We start from the raw sequence: 22,487 nt of genomic DNA, 5'->3' as shown, positions 1-22,487 counted from the left end.
TAGATTCTGTGAATGGGAGGGCTGTGAGTTCCCAGAAATCAATTTGTTTGTATTCAGAAAGAGTACACATACTAAGCATAGCATCTGGTTCAATTTGTATTGATTATGTAATAGCAGGTTGTACCATCTGTTCAGCAGTGGTATACCATCCTGCTTTCTTCTATCACATCTTTATCTTGCTGATCTTGTTTGAACTTCAGTTTAGATTTTCAGTACTGGGTGTTGCAAAAGAAAAATGTGCCACAATCTTCTCTTGATCTTGCTTATATTTTCCTTAAGTGACTTCTTTCAATGTGATGGGTGGACAGCAGCCTTTTTAACAGATGTTTCTCACAGGGTATTGCATAATTATTTTTCAAGAGGCTTCTAAAAGCAGATGTTTCCACGTCTTTGTTCTTTCCCCTCTTGATACTTCAACACAAGCAGCAGATTCCACTGCTGCTGTCCTTCAGATCTAGTGAAAAAAATACCATAGCAGTGATGTTGGATTTTTTCAGCTCATTTGGCAATAGTAAATAGGTACTGGCACAATTCTCCTCCCTTTCCCCCTTGTCATTAGCCATGCTTGCACACAGTATCTCATGCTTTCTCTTTTGGAAACACTGTCTTTTTCTACAACCTTTGTATAGTTGATCTTTACTTTCTTCCAAACAATTTTCGCATTGAAAGCAAGAGTAAATCTTTGACTTCCTGTCATTTCAGTATATAATTTTTAATCTTATTCCAGGGTAGATGACAACTGTGCCCTGTGACATCTCCATCACTGTGAAGAAAGACTCTTTGGTATTACTTTGTATATTTTTGGGTGAAATAGCTCAGTTTTCTCTTTTTCTCTCACAAATAGAGATACAACTGGACTTTCCTATTGTTTACAGAAATAGCTCCACTTTCTTGCAAATCATTTTGTAAGGGGACTTCCTAATTTGAGTACTTTTTCCTCAAAGACTAAGGGAATGCAACTAAGAATGAAGTAAAGGGCAGGCCCAGACAAGTTTCATCCAGCTATAATTTGTCATTACAAAAGATGAATTTCAGCTGTTAGTCTAAAATGATGATAAATTACTGGATGAAGAAAACAAAAACTTTCTATTAAATCTACTCCATGTTTTACTTTAAACACCATGGATTTTACTTCCTGTAGTAAAACATCATCTGATGCTATAGCACTTCGGACACATGACAAGTTTCATCCTTTCTAATTCTGGGTTATTTACTAATTGGTTTGGGCATAGTGACAAGGGTCATACTTTTCTGGATCCTGAGGGAGAGCACAGCATTTTTGAAATACATAGAATATTTTAAATTTCAGAAGTTTTACCTGAAACACAGAATCACAGAATGTTTAAAGTTAAAAAGGACCAGTGGAGGTCATGTACATCATAGTACAGACTCCTGCTCAAAGCAAACAATTAGAGTTGTGTCCAGTAGGGTTTTGAGTATCTCCAAACGTAGAGTCTGCTAAGCTTCTCCAAACAACATCTTCCAGTGTTCAGACACTATCACCTTAAGAAGGTTTGTTCTTATACTTATTTTTTATTTATTTGTTTGTTTGTTTATGAGAACATTATGGAAGACAGTTTTAAAAGCTCTTCTAAAGTCAAGATGAATTACATCCAATCACAGAGTTACGGTGTGGTTAAGGTTGAAAAAGAGATCTTTGGAGTTCATTTGGCTCAATATCCCTGGTCAAGCAGGGCCATCTACCACAGTTTCTACTGAATATGTCATAGGAGGGAGACCCCACAACATCTCTGGACAACTTTTTATATTGCTTAGTAACCTGCACAGCAAAGAAGTGTTTTCTCATGCTCAGAAGGAGTTTCTTGTGTTTCAGACTATGTTTATTGCTTTTTGTCTTGTCCCTGAGGGCCATTGAAAAGAGCCTGGAAGGTGCTATTTCTCCAAATCCTCTCTTCTGTCCTTCTTGAAGATAGTTGTTTCATTTGCTTTCTCCTTCTCAGGGACCTCCTCTGACTGCTATGACCTTTAAAAGGTAATTGAGAGTAGTCTCACAGTGTCATTGGCCAGCTGCCATAGGTGCATCCTATTTAGCCTTGTGTGTTTGTAGGTATCCAGTTAGTTTAAATTTTCCCTAACCTGATTCTCCTCTATTAAGGAAAGTCTTCCTTGTTCCAAACTTCTCCACCAGTGTTTGGGACTCCTGAAGGCAAATAAATTCCCAGTAAAGACTGAGATGAAGAAGTCACTTAGGATGTTAGCATTTTCTGTTTACTTTGTTAGCAGATCCCATACCCCATTCGGCAGCTGTTCCACGTTTTCCCATGTCTTTCTTTTTCTGCTGATGTACTGGCAAAACTCATTCTTTTTCCACTTGACATCCCTTATCAGGTTCAGCTGCAGGTGGATTTGGCTTTCCTAAACTCTTCTCAGACTGAGCTTGTATTCTTCCTGGGTGCATCCATCCTTGCTTCTGGCTCTTGCATATTTGAGTTTTGTCAGAAGCACCTCAATCCATTCAGAACTCCTGCCAGCTTTCCTCAAGTTCCTGCACATAAGGATGGAATGTATTGAAACACAGAGAAGGTGATATTTGAAAATATCTTCTTTCTGGAGGGCTATATCCCTTGGGATTCTTCCAAGAAGGTTCCTGAATAGGCCAAAGTCTTCTCAAAGTCTAGTGTTACGATCCGTTTTGCCTTGTTTTCTCCCCTCAAAATCCTGAACTCCACCATCTCATACTTAGTAAATCAAGACTTTCCCCATTTTTTCATGTCTTTGTCCAGTTCTTCCTTGTTTGCAAATGTGAAGTCTAGCCAAGTACCTACCCCTTGCTGGCTCCTTGATCTCTTCTCATTTCTATCCACATATATTATGTTCCCAATGATGAGTAAGGCCAAATCGTTTTAGGAAGACCTTATTTACTTCTTTCAGGTGATCAATAGCAGTTACTGACATTGCCATGGTGATTGGTCCTGCTATGTTATCTATTCACTGGTAGCTAAAGCATTTCCAGTTGTTCCTAAGTCACAAAAGCATCTTTGAAGGGAGACAGTAGAAACTTGATCCTTTGAGAAATATAAAAATATACTGAAAAAACTATAAAAAGATGTTCCACAAGAAAGAAACATATATTAGAAAGGTAAGGAACTGGGTGATACTCTTTTTTTTTTTTTTCCCATCCACTTTCTTTTTTTTCCGTTACAGCAGCAATGTTCATAGTCATTACTGCTCCTGTTTGTGGCTCTAGACACCAGTATGACAACTTGGGTGAATGAGAGGACTTTGCTAATACAAATAATCTCTAAAACTTTTTTTTCTTCTTCTTTCCTGTGCTCTGTCTTGGTGATTATCTTGGTGTTCTAATTTTCTGACAAGCTTAGCAGTTATTTTTCCTCCAGTGAATAATGAATTTCCATTTGACTTTTCATGTTGTTTTCCTTTTCCCTGAATACTCTCTCTCCTATATTAGATTCTTTTTCCTTCAACAATGATCACAAAAAGGTTGGACATGACAGAAATATGTAACAGATGAAGATAATGTTCATTTCAATTTTTTTGTTCTCCAGGTATCTATTGAATTATCTAGTCATCTGTATACTTCTTTAGATATCTTATCTCATTTTCCTCATCTGTTTTTTGAGGCTTGAATTTTTTTTTAAAGTGCAGTTTGGCATAATTGTGCCAAAACAAACAAACAAACAAACAAAAAAAGACATGTATACTTCAAGCAAGTAAAAATATAAATGCAGTCTTGCAAGGAAAGCCCAATGGTCAGTCTCACATAACCATGGGAAACCTTCTTGCAGATCATAACAAATGAAAGTAGAAGGATTTTAGTATATTTGTTAGTTATATGTAATAGTATTACAATAATCTCAACCTCCAAAAAATACAGAAAAAGAGAAGAGAAAAAGTAGAAAATAACATGTCAGTGGCTGCTGTACTGTAGTATTTCTTTCTTTTCCAAAGTGCAATCCAACTTTTTTTTTGAATTAATGTACACAAGTCACTTTAACTGCTGGCTGCAAAACTTTTGGCAGTTTGTTTGATATTCCAACCAATCTCTGTGTAAAGAACTGTCTGAATTGTTTATAGGTTTGTCCTTCTGCCCAGAGTTTAGTCCACAATCTCTTATTTTGAACACAATTGTACTTAGAGAGATGTTTGGGCCTTGCACTGAAAGACTGTGGTTAGTGGGCTGAAGACTCACAGAATTTAGAATCATTAGACATGTTTTTATCAACAGTTAAAAAAGAATAAAGTGAAGAAGTAATTCCACATAAATGTTTCCATTGAGTATTCTTACTGTGCAGTGTGACTGTAATTTATATTTTCACAACAAAATCTATTTTTATTTCTTAAAATTCCTGGAAATGTAAAGCCACTAAGAAATAAAAAGTGACCTGGCAAATTATTCTCTTCACATTGAATATAGGATAAAAAAGGAACAAGAGTACAAGATGAAGATCAGAAAGACTGTGACTATTTCTTCTGTTCCTTTTTCAAATTTAGATGTATGGTTTGTATTAACAAGATAGATAGTTTTTTGTCACAGTTACACAGTTATGGAATTTAGTATTAATCTGGTGTCAAGACTCTGTAAAAGTATGTAAACATCATTTTCGTGTCTTCAAGAATGTACATAGGTGAACCTGGGCTTTGCATTATCTTATCTTCATGGTGAAGGGCAGTAGACAGAAGTTGCTGTTTTTGAATCTGATCTAACTTTAGCTGAAATGAACAATGTAACATTTCAAAAAAACCCTGAGCTATCTCTTATTCCCCATTTGAAAGCAATGATGCATATAACATTGTTTTGTGCCTTGGAAAACTAGCTCTACAGAACAATAGGTTTGATTAGTTTAGGTGCAGTATTTCACTGATGCTACTAACACTGCTTCCAGAATTCTACAGTTATTTCTTCACAGTTCTGTTTGGAAAGGGATGATGTGAACTCATCCTTTTTGAGTCATCAGAGAATTGAAACAGGGCATTTATTTCTTTCAGACCCATGACCAACTCCTGTGTGAAGAGATCAAGGATCCTGATTTGTTTCTAGGTAAGCCACATTATTGTCAAAACCAAATGAGCAGAACCCGCAATAATGTAAAAGACAGGAAGAAGTTTTATTGAAGTGATAATTAACATTGTAAAGTAAAACACTGTAAGAACATTTATTAAGCTACAGATTTTACCTGCTTGGTATTTATTTCAGACTGCCTGGCATATTTAGATATATTTAAAAGACAAACAGTCCCAGAGTGATCAGTAATTGAGAACACACTGAAGATAGATAGGGAAAGGGGGAAAAGGTAGTGCTTACCATTAGAGATAAGGAAAAAGGGCAGATAGAAGAGACTGATTCATTTAAATACAAACAGACACACCACAATCTCGTTTTGAACGCATAGAAGATGAAGAGTTGGATAACACCCAACATATAAATGTCAGGAATAAATTGTGTCAATTGTCAGGTTTTGTCAAGCCAAACTACAGCAGAACAACAGATCCTGCTTAAAAAAAAAAATAAGGGAGTCTATCTCAATTTTATTAAAACTTTATTGTATATTTATATATATATATATATATAAAAATAAAATATTCCACTTTCCAACAGGAAATTGAGACAAATATTCTCAATGAATCAACCACAGAGTGGATATAAAAGGAGTTTACTAAGTATATCTAAAGAATTACTTTTTAGTAGTTTGATCTATTCAATAAGCATCTATTGTGCCTTTGGTGTTCAATGTTTTTAGTAGTGTCCTTGATAGTGATATAGTACAGGCTTATGAAATTTCAGTTGACGCTAACTCCATATACAGTGAAAGAAATTAATAGATCCAGAAATTATATTTACACATAAAATTCAAGGCTTTTTGACAAACAAATGTAAGCTGTTGCATTTAGACAGAATAATCAACTGTGTAAATGTAGGATGGAAAACCCAACACTGCAAAAAAAGTACTAAGGTTCAGTGAATCTCAAGATTAACGTTAGTCAACAAGGTGATTTAAAAGGAGAGTTTTGGATATGTTGGAGCTGGTTAGTCTAAAGACGGGAGGACAACTTAGGGGAATAAATAATAGTACAAGCTGTTGCAAGGAAGGTTCTGATTAGAAGTAAGGAAAACAGTTCTAATAACAAGGGGGGTGAAGTGCTGGAAGAGATTGCCTAACAATAGCTTGGAGCATCCATCAACAGATTAGACAAACATCTGTTAGGAATGACATGGTTATAACCGAGCCTGCCATGGTGTGGGAGGAGTGGAAATGGGTAACCTCTGGAATGATTCTGTGTTTCCGTTTATAATATTTTTTCCTGCAGGACTCTTATTAAAAACAAGAAAAACACTGGTGATTCCTGCCTTCTGCACACAATTTTACTGCAGTGCATGTTTTCCTCCACATGAGGTAGGAACAGGTTGGCAGTTTTTGATTTTATTTAGCAGGAAGGTTTTTTTTTTTTTACTTCATTTGCTCTATTATTATTCACATAGTGCAGAGCAGTTTTGGCCCAAGTCCATTATCAGGTAGCATGGTTTAATAGGTAGGTCACTGTGTACAATCAGTCAACTGAAGTGTTTCTTGCTTTACCACACTGATTATTTTTGTAACCCATCCTAAATCCCTTTGGCTCTGTTTGGATTCTTTCCTGCATTTTGTTTGTGATATATATTTGCACTGCATGCTCCAAGGTCCTGCTTCATGTGAGCTCCGGGAAGAAGGTGTTACTAAACTCTGGGTGTTATGGCACCTGGGGTTATGGAGCTTGAACTTAAATGAGTCTTCAATGTGTTACTATAACACATGTAGCAAGCCACAATAACAGACACTGAAGACAGAAGTCTTTTTGTTGCCTTGGGTGGAAGTTGTTGTATAAGGATCTGAATGAAAAAAAGATCTTAAAAGGATATTCTTAATTAGTATTCTCTTTAGTTATCTTTGCATCCTTGTACCATCCTATTCTGCCATTCTTATTTGCATGTTCAAACTGTCATCTTACTCTGATTTGATGTGTTCCTGCTGCAGCATTCTGATACGTGGAATGCATGAAATACGCCTTTCATATGAGCATGAATTCTGATCTTACTCAGACATCTCTGTGGCCGAAATCTGATATTTTCTGTCTAGTCATAGAGTTCAAAGGTCATGCTTGTAACTTATCTAGTAATGTATAGTAGAGAACTGGCTGGTACAGGAAGTATATAGAGAATGGAACATTTTTTAAATTATATGTAGTTCATACACAAGTATTGGGCTTGGAACAGAAATCATAGCATGTCACATGTGAGAAATATTTATTTAGTTTTACTGTCATTTTATAGCAGTATTTCTTTGAGTTTTACATAATATATCTTTTTTCATTGGGGAAAAAATCAGATTCTAGCAAATGGTGAGACAACTTAAAAATAATTGTAACTAGGAACTGGGCCATGATTAAAATTGTTCAGCTGTTTGTTTTATTGTTTGTTCCCAAAACCTTAAATGCACTCTATGAGAACAATAACAACAGTTAGCATGTAAGTCCATATGGGCCAATTCACGCAGTCCTCACTCAGTCCTTTCTTACTCAGAAAAACTTTTTAGAGTGCTTTGCAAAGAGTCAGGGTTGGAACTGTGTGTTCTAATTGTTTTGTAATATTAACATGGTAGCTACCATGGAATAAGAAGAAAAAAACAGAAAAAGAAATAGATTGAAGACTGTCTGTCTACTAGCATATTTGGATTCAGGAAGAGTTTAGAAGAATGTAGACAGTGATGTCTCCTTTGACAATGTCCGTATCTCAACTTCACAATGAGGATGATAATGATAGAAACTAGAAAGAAAAACAAAATGTAAAGAAAACAATGATGGCTATTTGCTACATAAGCTATAAACTCGTAAGCAAGTTTATAAGTAAGAAATCATATTTACTCTGGATGACCTTAGCTGACACACAGAATCATAGAATTGCTCAGGTTGGAAAAGACCTACAGAATCATGAAGTCCAACCTCAAACTAACTATACTACCCTAACTCTAACAACCCACCAATAAATCATGTCTCTGACCACCGCATCCGGATGATCTTTAAATGCATTCAGGGATGGGGACTCAGCCACCTCCCTGGGGAACCTATTCCAGTGCTTAACAGCCCTTTCTTGATATCCAACCTCCACTGGTGCAACTTGAGGCCATGTCACCTGTCACCAGTGAGAAGAGACCAAACATGGAAAATGTTAATTTTTTGAGGCATTAATTTGCTGACTTTCTTGATTGTATTGACCTCCAGATTGGTTTGATCTCCTTGGAAATACAAGTGTTTGGCACTTCTATTATTAAGAATGAACTTTCTTTGTATACATTTTCCTAAATGTCCATCTGTGTTTCCACTTCCAGGACAATCTTCTAAGAATGGTGGTGAAACATAACCTGTTGTGACTGATTTCAGAGGTAATGAGCTACATTTGGTATGAGATTTTCAAAACTCTCTAGCATATATACAGCTGCTAGAAGATGAAGTATTACTTGTGAAATTTGCTCCCAGAGAGTTTATTTATAGTTATCTACAGTGCATACTGATAGTAGACTATATAATTCACAATACCTTTTAACTATAAAACCTCTTAATATTTTGATTTCACTGAGTTTTAGTTGGGTTACCAAGTGTGCATGGAAGACTTAATTTAGGAAAGCTACTGTAAGCATAATTTGAACCTTTTCTCCTGGGAGAGGTACTGAAACCTCATACATATTTTAGGATTGTAAGGATCTGGTGATACTGTAGGAGTCTCATTTAAAGCCCTTTAATGTCAATAGAAAAAATTCCGTTGCCTAAGTGGATTCTAGACCAAGCAGTGTGCAAGCGAAACTGAACTAAGGATTCTGCTGACTGTAACATATAGTATATGCAGTACAGTTTTTTTTTTTTAAAAAGAACACATTTGCTAAGAATTATTTTTGCTTTACTGATGTTTTAAGCAGTAATTTGATGTAGTATAGTGAAGAGGACATCAAATATCCTAGGTTTGAGTCATTAGAACCAGGTGGTCTGTTAAAAGCTTTTGTCTAAAATAGAATTGGGAAAGTTTGTAAACTTTCAGACTGGATAGTCTGAAAATGTGCTCAAAGTTGATATATCAGATATGCCCAGTTTTAAAATGTGAAATTCTTTGGCTGTTTTCCTGACATCCTAGTAAGGTGTTATACAATTTAGGCAATTACAATAAAATTTTGGATGCTACTGTTATTATTGTTCTGCTTTAGAACTTGAAAAACAATAAAATTGCCCTATTGCAGTGTAGTGAAGAATATCACAGGGAAGAATTAATAAGGAAAATAATTTTTATTACTTAATATTAATTTGTTTTGTTTACGTCACGGGTCATATTTGTTTGTGTGGAAAAGGTCAGAAAACAGCAACAAGAAAACCAAAATCTTTTATTCTGGAAGAATGATGAATGTTTTCTCTTCAAAATAAGAGCAGTATTGTTAATGGAACAACACTACTTGACAGTGACCAGTCAGAACTGCAGAATGCAATACTGAAATAATATTGATCATCACAGAATAATACGGCAACTTAGCTGTTGAAATTAAATATGTCACTACAGTCCTGTGGCAGTCCTTCTGCATCCTGGAAGAAATACTGCCTGGAGGCAGCTACTAATCCTATTTACTTGTGTAGTCGGAAATGTGTAGCGAGGAGGCAGTATCTATGATGGTAGGAATTCACACAAATTGTTGAGGGGATATAGAGGCAACCTGAAGTTTATTTCACATTGCTAATACAGACTGTGTGGAAGATGACTGTCCACACAGAAGTCACCTATATTTAAGATCAGAGATAACTTTTATTTTCTTCTTTTCTGACTTGTAAAAATGATAACAAAATCTGGTAATCTGAAATTGAATTAGAATGTGTCAGGAGTCTTTGGGTGCTAATCTAAATGGTTTTGATGACATTTTCATACAATATTTGGGCATTAGGAGTGGATTTTGTAAATTTTTTTTTCTCTGTGATTCCTACTGATCCCTCTCAGATGAGAACTTCTTTCTCTGATGTATTAGTGGTTTCACTGTCCCCAAGTGTGAAGGAAGTGTGTCTGCATACAGCAAGCAGTCAAGCAGGATCAGATTTTCTCTGTAGGAACTTGTTGGTTTCAATACAGAAACATGAACTTGCAAGTATACATCAAGCAGATTTCAGTGCGGCTTCTTTCTGAATATGGGCTGGAATGTAATGTAAAGTCCTTTCAGAAAGTTAAACTACCTTTTAAAGGAACCAAAATTTAAAAACATAATAATAAGTGAGCTACAGAAGGCAGCACAAGTGCTCAATTCAGCAGCATTGTGCCTCTGAAGATGCCAAGATTCAGTTATAAATTGTATATGCCACTTCTTTTTTTTTTTTTTTTTTCCTGTCAAGATGCATAACCAAACACCTGGTAGATGTGCTAGGCTGATTTTCTTTGTGTAGATGTGTATATAGGTACATGTGCAAACACTTCTTATCATGCAGTTGTCTGCTACTGGTTGTGAATTTGTAACTCTGATTTGCACAACTAAGTCAGGTGGGCACATATAGCCCTGTAAATATTGACAAGGTAATATGTCCTTTTGTCCCCTGCTTCACAGGGGAAACATCCTGTTTCACAGGATGATGGATTAGGATTTTTTTGCTTCTAATGTTTCATGGTTTAGGACCTTTCCTTTGAACATTGAAGTCTAATGAAACATGCTCCAAAGACTTTGTCCATAACAACTGGCAATTTTCCTATTTTAAGGAGTTGAAGTGAAAACTTTTATTATGTCCACCTGCTCAACTAGGTTCTTCCAAGTTTAAATATAAAATAAAAAATGAAATGATTGGTGTAAAGTCATGACATCCACAGCTTTGTGTGCAAGATCATGTATTTCTTTTGTTTTGCTTTACTAAGTATTAATTTGTTCTGGAGATGCTTACATCTTAATGAGGCTTTTGAAAAACTTACTCTGTGTTTAAATTTTCTAAGAGAATTTGAAGCAAGACAAACAATGTGGTTTTGGGTTTTGTTGTTAACATTTCTCAACTCTGTCCATGTCATAAAAAACAACATATTCATTTGTATAATTTGGCCTTAGGGCACAGGAAGAGGTGTGGAACAAACAGTGGAGAATGCACTGGATGTGTAGTACAGCGTTGGATCAGAGAGACTAGACTGTCACAGAAGCTTGTGAATTTGGAGAAAGCCAGGTATCAATTAAAAAAAAAAAAATGTGAAAAGTATCTTGAGTTGGATGGTTATAAACCATTTTCCTAAACTGTGAGCTACCATCTTCTCTCTACAACTCCCGAGGAGGGGAAGCGTAAAGGGAGGTGCTGGTTCTTCTCCTTGGTAGCCAGTGATAGGACATGTGAGAACAGCACAAGGCTTGGAGTGGATAATAAGAAAAATTTCTTTAATATGATAGCGGTCAGAAGCTATCACAGGCTTCGTAGGGAGGTTGTTGATGCCCCATGCTTGTCAGTGTCCAAGATTTGAACTCTTTTCTCCTGTCCTCTCCTCCCCAAAAAACCCCAACTCTTTGGGTCTCATATTGTAAAATTACTCTAAAAAACAGATCTCAGAAAAAATAGTTAAGTTTGTAACTGGCAATCAGTATTAATTTATATTAAAACATACTTCAGTTTTGGCCCACCAAATCAATGAAGTTTACAGAGAAGTCTTTGCAGAAAAACAATTAAATTTTTTTTTCTTTAGAGCTAATATGTTGCCTTTTGCTCCAGGTACTTGATGCCATTGATGCCAGAAGTAGGGATTTAGTTGTGATCCTGAGACAACTTTAGAACCAAAAGATGAGTGCATTTTATTTGAAAATTAAAATCCAGCTTGTCCACACTAGCCAGGAATTGCCTGGATAATTTGGAGCAGAAATTCATTCTCTACTTTGCATTGGGTGACAAGGTAGAAGCATCCTGTCATGTTCAGAAAGAGAATACTCTGAGTGCTAACCCAGGCATTGACTCTCTGCCTTGGAAGAAAAGCACAAAGAGGAGTCTTCGTGGTAGGGCATTGGGAGGCTCAGTTCACATATTCAAGCCATAACTTCTAAGGGAAGAAGGGACCACAGTGAGTGCTGTCTGTCTCTGGCATAGCACAGAATTTTTTTAGAGTCATTACTGCTCCCCACATCTGTTATATGATTCTATGATAGCTCCTATTCCAATGCATATTCACAAACAGGATGGTTTTAACATGCATCAAGTCAGCCAGCCAGACAGATGTTTTGAGGCACATAATATAATTATTGATATGAAAATCAAAACAAGGTATCTTATAAAAGCAGCCACTGTCAGATCGTTATGGATTAGATCATCAGTCTTGTTGCTTTAACAAGCCTCGTATTCATTATTGTAGCTAAGGGCACTTTTTTCTTTGCCAGAATTGGCTGTCCTCTTAATGAATATTGCAAATCGTAACCCAAATTATATGCCTTAAACTGTCTTCATTTTTTATTTGCAATGCTGTTCAGGAGCTTGATTTGTTTATTGCAAAGCATTTCGCTGATGGAAGAAAGGGAGACTGACATGCAATGAATGGGCTGCAGAATTCTGTGTGGACAAGCAGTAACTCAACCTTCTGGTACAGAGTCATCTCCATCTTGTGTTTGGACTTCACTGTGAACTCTGTCTCCTCTGAACTCCCTCACAGGAATTATAGTGCTGACTTTGACTTTGTTTTGATAAAGACAAAGTTTTACACCAAAAAGATTTAAGACTGAATGCTAGTACTGTATCTCAGCTCTATTAGTGTCAAAAATAGAAAGCTTGGGGGAAAGAAGTGAAAACATATTAAAATTTTTCTCCTGAGTGGATTAGAAATTTGAACTTTTTTTTTCCTTTTATGTCCCATTTCACCTCCAGATAATCATAGAATCATAGAATGGTTTAGGTTGGAGGGGACCTTTAATATCATCTAGTTCCAACCCTCCTGCTATAGGCAGGGATACCTCCCTCTAGACCAGGTTACACAAAGTCCCATCCAGCCTGGCTTTGAATGTTTCTAAGGAGGGGGCATTTACAAAGATCCTGGGCAACCTGTTCCAGTGTCTTACCACCCTCACAGTAAAAGGTTTCTTCCTAATATCTAGTCTAAATCTACCTTCTTTCAGAATAAAACCATTTCCCCTCATCCTATCACTATCTGCCTTTATAAAAAAGTCCCTCCTCAACTTTCCTGTTGGCCCTCTTCAGGTACTGGTAGGCCACTATAAGGTCTCATTGGAGCCTTCTCTTTTCCAGGTTGAAAAGCCCCAGCTCTCTCAGCTTCTCCACATAGTAATAGGCATAAAAGACATAGTAATGTCTTTTCTCTTTTGAAAGACTGTGGACTAACTTTGGGTTAAAAACATTAGAAGAAAAAGAAAAATCTGAATAAAACCATAAAAAAACATCTGTTAAAAAATACTGAGAAAGAATGTTTTACTTTTTTCAATTGAAGAAGTTTTTATTGTTCAATTGAGGTATATATATATATTTTGCATATTTGACCATAATTTAATATTGGTTATCAACAATTTCAATAAAAGAAAAGTTCCGGTGGAATGATTTTGATAAGGAACTTTTGAAGAACAATCTAATTAGGCCAGTGTACAATTTTCAGCACAGTAGCATGCTGTAAACATGTAAGTACAGTGGCGGATGGGAGTAGTATATATGGACACCTGTTAACATCTGTTTTCTGTGTATCATCTACTGTCCAAGCAAGACAAGCTAATTGTCATATTGACCTTAAACTAAATTCACTCATGAAATAAGATAAGAACTATGAGTAATTGCTTGGATCAAGCAAAGGGCCAAGAACTGTTGTTCACCTTCAGGGCGTGTTTTATAGTCCAATTTCTTGAACTGATATCTAGAGAAAGTTGGGAACTGTTGGCCTCTGTGAAGTGGGGAGATGTGCAATGGCATGCTCTTGCTGGCTGGTTCTTAGATGTGGATGGGGTTTCTTGTTGTGTTTTTATTTTTTTTTATTTTTTATTTTTATTGTTATGGATTTTTTGATGAGGAATTGTTTTTCCATTAGAAAAAGCAAAACAACTGCTTTCAGTGTAAAATGACCTTTTAGATTATGTGCATGAACCACAAACAGAAAGAACACAATTAAATGCTCCATGGGCAAGCAGAGTAAACTTGACTCACTGCTGTGTTACTCCAGTTCTGCACCAGAGGAGTTCAACTGAAGAAAGATGGAGCTTTACCACCCATACTATCTGAAGGGAAGAGGTCTCATAGTGCTCTTTTGCAGAATCCCTCCAGTTAGACCAGGACATTCTGGTATCTTAATAAGCACTGCTGATTCACTATGGGAAGAGAAATCCTGTCCATGGGAATCTTTTTTAATGGCAATAGTGGCTCAATGTCATGAAGAATCAAGACTGAATGTCATGAAGAATCAAGACTGTACAAAAAAGCTTGGCCCAGAGTACTGAGATGGAGAATGTGTATGACATGACGTGTTCCACATGTATTACATGAAGTATCCTGAGATGATTTGGCATGTTTTAGCAATAATGTTCTGAAAATTAGACTAACCAAAAAGATCTGTGGAAGTTGCATTTCCTAGTTAACAATGACCTTCATAATATCAGAGAGGTTTCAGTGCTTTGTTTTACAGAAAATACTTACATCTAAGTCAGTTCTAGGAAATAGGCCTTCTAATGGGTAGTGGCTGACATAACACATACGTGACACTTATCCTTGTTAGGATGTTTTGAGGCTTTCTTTTGAGTAGCTCTCTACCACAGAAATAAATCATCTCCTCATGGAGAGCAGATGAACAACAACATGTGAAAAGTGGATTTATGGCTGTGGCTGCTTTTCTAAACGTCTTAGTTGCCCTGGACTGTAGTTCTATAGTGCCTCCTAGAGGCACAGACTATAGGTACGAGGGCAGGAAGCCGAAGTATAGCTGGTAGATTGAGGCAATGCCAATTGCATGTTTACTTGTGTGTTGGCTGAATTCCTCTGCAGCTGTTGTGACTTGTGAGTGTTTGATTCATTTAATGCAATGGAAATGCTCAGTACTTGGCATGTGAGCCAGTATAGACTCTCTGTTAATAGGAGATAGTGAGTTCTGGCTTGTCTTCTCCCAGTGTGGATGATAAATTAATAGCCATGCCTTCCTGGTGAAACAGGAATACTTGCTTTCTAGGAGATGGTGAATTCAGGTGAGAATTATGCAATTCCATGAAGGTAAATCACAAAGGAGAATATTGATTGTCAGACTTGACTGCATAGTAAACACTTTAATCTTCAGTAAAGATAATGGCTTGCAAAACCCTAATTGTTGGCAGACTCCAGTAGACCATATTCCTGAAAGTAAACCAAATTGTACACAGACCACATAAGCCATGGCTGTCCTTGCAACTTAGAGATAGGTGGTTGTTCCAAACTTTTTCACCTCTATTGACAGTTGACTTCCAGTTGGCTAGAGGGTAGTATAGAAAAGAATGCTGGATATAGATTTAATATAGGATAGAAAAGGATGTGTTTGGGCAGTTATGCTGTCACTTGTTTTGGCACTTGTCATCCAGAGGGTATATTTTTGGCACCTGCATCCTACAAGCTACTTTCTGTGATTTTCTGCATTCAAAGTGGCTAAGACTGATGTCTATGACCTGTTATAGCCTCATGAAGTCCACTGTTTTATATAGACCATTAAACATTCCTGGGATGGGTTAAATCATTTCAGCATGCTGCAAGGTTTTCAAACACTTTCTGAGAATTACCTTTTTTTCTGGATTAACAAAACTTCCTTATGGACACACCTCTTCTGCTTGCTTCCTTTATTGGTTCCTGTCTGTGGTCCTGTTGTCCATTTGCAGTTTTGTTGTTTCACTCTCTCTATTCAGTGGAAGATAGGACTATCAGAGAAGAAAGTATTCGATGCATTTCCCATCAGTCTTTACTGTCACATGTTTATTCTTTCTGAACAGATGGTAGTCATTCCGGATAATTCTACAGCTCCTTTGGCCTTCTTTTGAGTTCATCATGCACTTTTTGTTTACACTACTCTTCGCTTCTTGTTAAAGCTGATGATTCCAGTTTCTGTGGCAGCTTCTGGCTCTTCTCCTGGTATTAGGAGAAGGTGTTGTTTTCTTGTCTGTGAAAGTTCAGAAAAGGCATCTGGATCTTTATCTGACAGCAATCAGAAGCAGAAATGGAAAGCAGAAACAAAGTCAATGAAACTGGATGATTGAGTGTGTAATGGGAATTCTGCCAATACAGACAGGACCATCAGAACCTGATTGATTATGGATGGTTTTTGTAGTAATAATAAGAGATGTACTTCTAGGTAAATAATCAGAAAACGTGTATTGAAAGGGTTTTTTTTTTTTTTTTTTTTTTTTTTTTTTTTTTTTTTGTGCCCTGTCATCACTTCTCAATGTTTGAAGTGAGAAGTGCAGTTTAATAATACAAGCCAGTAGTAAATGGTCTTGAGGTTTTAGAGCTTGGACAGTATAGGATTCTTTTTCTAATAAGCAACAGCAGCAACACATTTTAATCAAAATAGAGATTTGACCAGGAGCAGGAGACAGAATATGTAGAAAAAAGTACAGGAGCTCATACACACATTTTTGTGCCAAGATAATTCCTGATAGCAAAATTCTGAACCTGATGGATATTTTATGAATGCATGGCCCTGCTTATTCTCAGCAATGTCATCAGTTATCATTGAACCTGAAAGGAAGACTAGACTGACCTTTGCATTGGCAGCAATGCAAATGAAAAAAGACACCAAAAACATTTATGGTGGTTGTAGCTGGTCAACATCTACTTCTTTACAGGGCTTTGTGCAGGTAGACAGTACTGTCTAGGAGATGGGAAACAAAATGATGAACAAGATGGTATGTGGGAAAAATGTAGATTTTATTTTATATTTGTGAGCAAAACGCAAGCAATATTGAGGGTCTGTAGTGCATAAAAGCATTTTGTTTGTGAAACTATTTGGGTTTATAGCAGAAATAATTCTAACTCAGAGGATACTGAACATTTGCCCTGGCTGGGTACGGCAAAATCCCAAGCACTGCTAAATTTTGGGGTAATCTCAGGATTCCCTTGGAGTAACTTACTGCTTAATTTCACGTTAGGGAAAAAAAAAACAAACAACTAAACAATAAAAAAAACTTTACTGGTTTACATACAGTGTCAAGCCTCGTATTCCACCACTGTCCTGGTTTCAGCTTGGATAGAGTTAATTCTCTGGTATGGTGCTGTGTTTTGGATTTAGGATAAAAATAATGTTGATAACAAGCCAATGTTTAGCTGAGCAGTGCTTTCACCCAGCCAAGGATAGTTCAGCTTCTCACATTGCCCTGCCAGTGAGGAGGCTGGGGGTGGGGTGAACAAGGAGCTGCACTGGGACAGAACCAGCTAATCAAACTGGCCATAGGCGTATCCCATGTCATATGACATCATGCTAACTTGGCTAGTGTAGGGTGGGGTACTGCTCCAGGACTGGCTTGGTCTCAGTCAGCAAGTGGTGAGCAATTGCATTGTGCATCATAAGTTTTTATATTCTTTTATGATAATGATGATTACTGTTATTGCTTTCTCCTCCTTTTCTGTCCTATGAAACTGTCTTTATCTCTACCCATGAATGAGTTTTATCTTTTAGTGATTGTTTCCCCTATCCCTATGGGAGAAAGTGAGTGAATGGCTGTACAGTGCTGAGCTGCCTGCCAGATTAAACCAAACTACCACCAAGGCTGTTGGCATTTTAAAAAAGCTTTAGAGCTAAGAAGTAATAAATGAATCTCAAATAAGATGCTGCACACTTAATATATTTATGATTGCTGCCATGCACCTTCCTAAAGAATAATGGGATCTATTCATCTGCCTGTGTGACTAAGTGATAAAGTGTGTCTTTGATCTGCTGGTACAGACTTGTGCTTGTTACAGCTGGCCAAGAATAGAGATTTTTTGTTTTTTGTTTTTTGTTTTTTTTTTCTTTTTCTTTTTTTCTGTGTTAAACAAGATCATTGGTATCTTGTTTCAGGAAGATTTCACTGGAAGTTTTTCAGCACTGCAGGGATGGAGAGGTCCCTTGGAAGCTCTTCCTGCTGCTGTCTAAGTGAAGCTGCAGAGAGATCTTTGCCATGTCCTTTTCTAACTCCCATAATCTGTAAACTTGTGTGGTCAAAGTATAGCTAACATGGTAGAGAGGGTTTGTGATCTTGTGACTGCACTAGTTGCCGTTTCCCAGAAGAAAACTAGCTTTATCTCCCTAATCCTTTTGCTGGCAAGCAGGACATGAAAAATGAAGTTGAGACACTGTACCTATTTATTGCTTAATTTTTTTTCCATAAATTCTAACCTTGTGGTTAAAAAAAAAACCCGAACATCCAGTAATTCTCAAATGTAAACAAGGAGAAAAATAATACTCCAGAAAGCAAGAGCTTGTAAGTATTCAAACCCTAAATATGTTAACACAGCTGTATGTCACGTGACCCATCTCAGTTCTGACACAAAAATATGTAAAGTGTTTGAAAATGTCCATAGTATTGTGATTTTCTGATGATCTCCAAGCGGAACAAGCGCAATACAATGGTTAAAAGTCCAAATGGAATGAATGAACAGTTGTGCTGAAATTACATAAACTACCCTTTTTCTTTGGTAATATTTAAAAAGCTTCTACCAAAGTCCTGCCATCATAATTCTGTGCAAGGTAGATGTCTTGTAATGATAGCCCTGAACAAGAAGCATTACATCGTGGTATAGTACATAACCTGATTATTCTTGTTTATAACCCTAATATCTTGTCTGTCTTTATCTGGTAATTTCTGTGTAGTTCAGTGAGTGAATCTGTGAATCTGGTCAATGGCTGAAGTCTTGTATTGGCAGCTGTCAGCTCTGGCCCTGGCTGTAGCTGCACTAGGCAAAGCAGAGGTGAGAATACCAGTTGCATTTGAACAATTTGGATAAGTGCAGGACGTTATCAGTTCATTTTGGACAAGAAAGAGAACAAAAGAAATTGAAGTGTCTTCAGTAACACTTAAAATACAATTTTAATTCTAAGCAATTTGAAAATCAATATAGTTGCACTTAGTGATTTCAAGCAAAAAATAATGCCATTTTCAATTTTTCTTTTTTTCTTCATTTTTTTTTTCTCATCTCCACTACTTGTTCTCTAGGTTAATTTTTTATTCTTTTTTTCTCTTAAAATGCATTTAGAAATATATCTACACTGATTAAATTTGGATGTGTATATTTGGGGGCAGGGACTGCCTGATTCATCCATTTGCTCAGCATGTGTGAGTGACTGTTATTACCTGACAGTGTTACATAGTGCTTCTATGTCACATTAGAAATCATTGCTTCTGATAAATAGATCTACTATATAAGTAGTTCTACAATAATATATAAATAGATCTAGAATATATTTTCCTACTGCTCTGTCATTACGGCACCTCTGTAGATGTACGATACTTGCAAAATGAAAGGGCCTTTCCTTCACAAACCTTTTTGAATTCAGACCCTTGAATTTTGAATTTTGGATAGTCCTGAATCAACTTTGTGCATCTAAGTGGCAATGTGCAGAAAAAGGCATATAATGTGGAAGTGAAGGGAAATGGCCCGAAGGCTACTGTGAGATTTTCTTCAGGACTCTTCTGTTAGTCAGACAGACAGTCTCCTGAGCTGAGGTCCGCTGAGGCTTCACACATACAAACTTTTTTAAGAGTGCATACTGCTGTGAGTATATTTGTGATAGCATCTAATAACTTGCACCTAGATGGTAGGTTATTGCTGTTTGAAGAAGTTTTCTGTTTCAAAGAAATACATCTTGTAGTGCCTAGGACGGTGAGAGAAAAATATGCAGTGTCAAAAAAAAAATCATTTCTGGTATTAAGCAAATTGTTTTGCACAATTCAATCCTTACTACAAGAAAATTTCATCTAAGAAGAATACTGCTGGTGATAGGAAGGAGGCAAAACTCATCAGGGTTGTGTTTCTCTTCTACCTCCTCTCTTGATGATTAAGTTGTTAATTTGCAGTAGTGGAGACTAAAGCTCCAAAGATCTAGATCCTGTTATCCTCTCTCTGAACAGTATGTGAGCAATTAGCAGCAGTGAAGACTACCACAGTGTGCTCTCAGTTGTTCCTCTTCACAGTTTTTCACTTCCAAGGAACAGTTTTGTACCTTCTCTGCTATGTGAGTGTGCCAGGCCTTTAAAGATATTCTTAGGCTTGATGGTGGCCCCTTAAGCACTTAAACATGCAAAGTGAATCAGTTTGAGCTCCTCAAAGCCCCCCAGTACCTGGTCACTTAAATGAAGTTGGGTAAGAATTCAAGTCAGTGCTCTGTCTGTTCAGGATAGGAGTCTGAATGTGGGTCCCTAACTCCTTAGGTGAATGTCCTAGCAATTATCCTTCAGATCACTACAAAATGGAAAAAGTCCAATAAGCCACATCATGCAAAGTATGTCAGTAATAGTTGAGAGACAGTGAGAATAGAGTAAGAACAACTCGTCTATGTTGTGTTAATGGTAGTCACTTGGGAAGGTGGAGCAAACCCTATTACATTTTACATGGCATGGAATAAACTTCCCCAGTAAAACATAGGAATGAATTGCATATTATGTCATAGAGAACAATCCTTTTGCAACAGTTTTGTACAATTTCCCCTGAATTTTCTTGCCTTTTATGTTTGAATTTGCCAAATGTTTACATTTTCCAAAAATGTTTCCTCTTGAGACATATGAAACATTTCACACTGAAGGAAATATAGTGGTCTGGGTGGAGATGGTATTAATTTTGGTGTGGAAACCTGGAAAAAATTGCAAGTTTGGTTCGGTTTGAACCAACATTCTTTTTCAAATGTTTGGCTTGGCAGATGAACTGAAAAGTTGGTTATTTTCACAGCCCTAAGCCCTTTTTTGCAATTAGACCCCTGCATTTTACAAAGAAAATTGTGGTATAGTCACTGGAGCTGTTCACCTATGGCACAGTGGCATGAAATGGAAGTCCCACTAAAATGTAGGAGTGTCTGAAGATTTTAGAAATGCAGGAGCTCTAAAGAGGGATTGAATGATGGCATGCACAGTATGTGTTCTACTGGTCTTTCCAAAAGCACTATTGTTTTCATGGATTCCCTCTGTCAGTTCTTGCCAAAAAGATACCTCCGATGCACGTCTTTATGGGAAATACAAAAAAGAGGAGAGTTCTTGACTTGTGTGCATTGTTAGCTTGGAACAGACATATTCCTTTCTCTAACTTTTTCATTTCATGATGTAATGAGAACATTTTAAACCAGGACAAACAAACAGCAAGTGCCAAGCTTTTTCCAAAAAGCTCCTTATGATCAAACATACCCATCCATGCTTTTGAATACCTCATAATTAAACATGCCTAAATGGAGACTTAATTTGAACATGTAAATTAATCACATGGTATAACAATTGAAATTCATAACCGAACATCCATTAGCAGACAACGCTGTTCCTCATTCTTTTGTCTGCATGTTTATAGTAATCATGCAATAGGATTTATGGTGCATATCACCCTTTGAAAATTAATTCTGAATCAACACAGGAGATGTGTTCCCATTTCTATTGTATAGCTTTGCTCTAAAAATGCAAATAATTGCAAATTAAGCCCCAGATGTCTAAAGAGCAGCAGGAGTAACCATTTATTTGATGTATGATACACAACATGTCATTTCCCTGTCACTCCTCAATGGGTTAAATGAGTTTCATCGTTTGGACATTTTAGGAAAATAATAAACAATGTAGCTCATCCAAAAAAACAGCTGCTGTTTATTTTTTCCTTTAAAAACAAACAAAAAGAAGACAAAGTTATTTAAAATTTGTTTTCAGTTGCCTGCTAAGGAAATAAGTTTACATAAACCTGATTTCCTTATGAAAAATTGTGAATTTACCTTCTGATGCAATTTAGTAAAAGCCAAAATTTATCTGTGCATTTAGCAACTACTGAATTGCTGTGGTGGGCTATAATAAGTATGGATAGATGGGAATTAGGTCAGTGGAGAAAACACAAGCTGCTAAACCTGCATGCACATTATCTTAAAGATGCTTATGTAACGAATGTCTGTGTTTGCTTGTGTATTTCAGTGTATGTTCATGACAGGCCATGAAGCTATCCCCAACAGGCATTTGAGAAAGACAAATCCCCAGCATGTTTGCACGTCAATTAAGCAACAGTAGCACTTCTATTGGTAAGAAATGAATTTATTTGCTTAACTCTGTTGGACTCAGATTTCACTGTAGGGCCCAGTCTTCAAGTGGAGTTTGGTCAGTATAGCCCCCGCCTTTATTAGATGTTAGATCAGGCCTTGATATTCTTCTCCATCAGCTAGTGTTTACTCAGGTGACAACACTGCATTTAGTTTTCTTACCTATGCAGCAGAAGTTCTTTGCAACTGAAACCCTGCACTGGCTTTATTGTATAAACCCAGCTTTGTGCTCAGTGTCCTGCTTCCTAATGTGCTACACAGCTGTCTTGGGCTCTTGGCTTCATGCCATCTTCATGTTACTCCTCCC

General features: G+C 36.8%; 1 protein-coding gene across 1 annotated transcript in view; it reads left to right on the top strand.

Annotated features, from left to right (window-relative positions):
* The window catches only part of LOC104911240 (uncharacterized), a 151,026-nt gene that overhangs the window by 70,863 nt on the left and 57,676 nt on the right, over positions 1 to 22,487 (top strand). The window contains exons 4-8 of the mRNA XM_085225644.1: positions 4,969 to 5,020; positions 6,289 to 6,374; positions 8,343 to 8,396; positions 11,067 to 11,178; positions 22,059 to 22,162. The gene's annotated coding sequence lies outside the window, so the exon portion shown is untranslated. The remainder of the gene's footprint in view (positions 1 to 4,968; positions 5,021 to 6,288; positions 6,375 to 8,342; positions 8,397 to 11,066; positions 11,179 to 22,058; positions 22,163 to 22,487) is intronic.

Source organism: Meleagris gallopavo, chromosome 5, assembly GCF_905368555.1.
Source record: "Meleagris gallopavo chromosome 5, MGAL_WU_HG_1.1, whole genome shotgun sequence".
NCBI lineage: Eukaryota > Metazoa > Chordata > Aves > Galliformes > Phasianidae > Meleagris > Meleagris gallopavo.
Note: the sequence above shows the minus strand (reverse complement) of the source record. Positions and strands in the feature narration are given on the sequence as shown.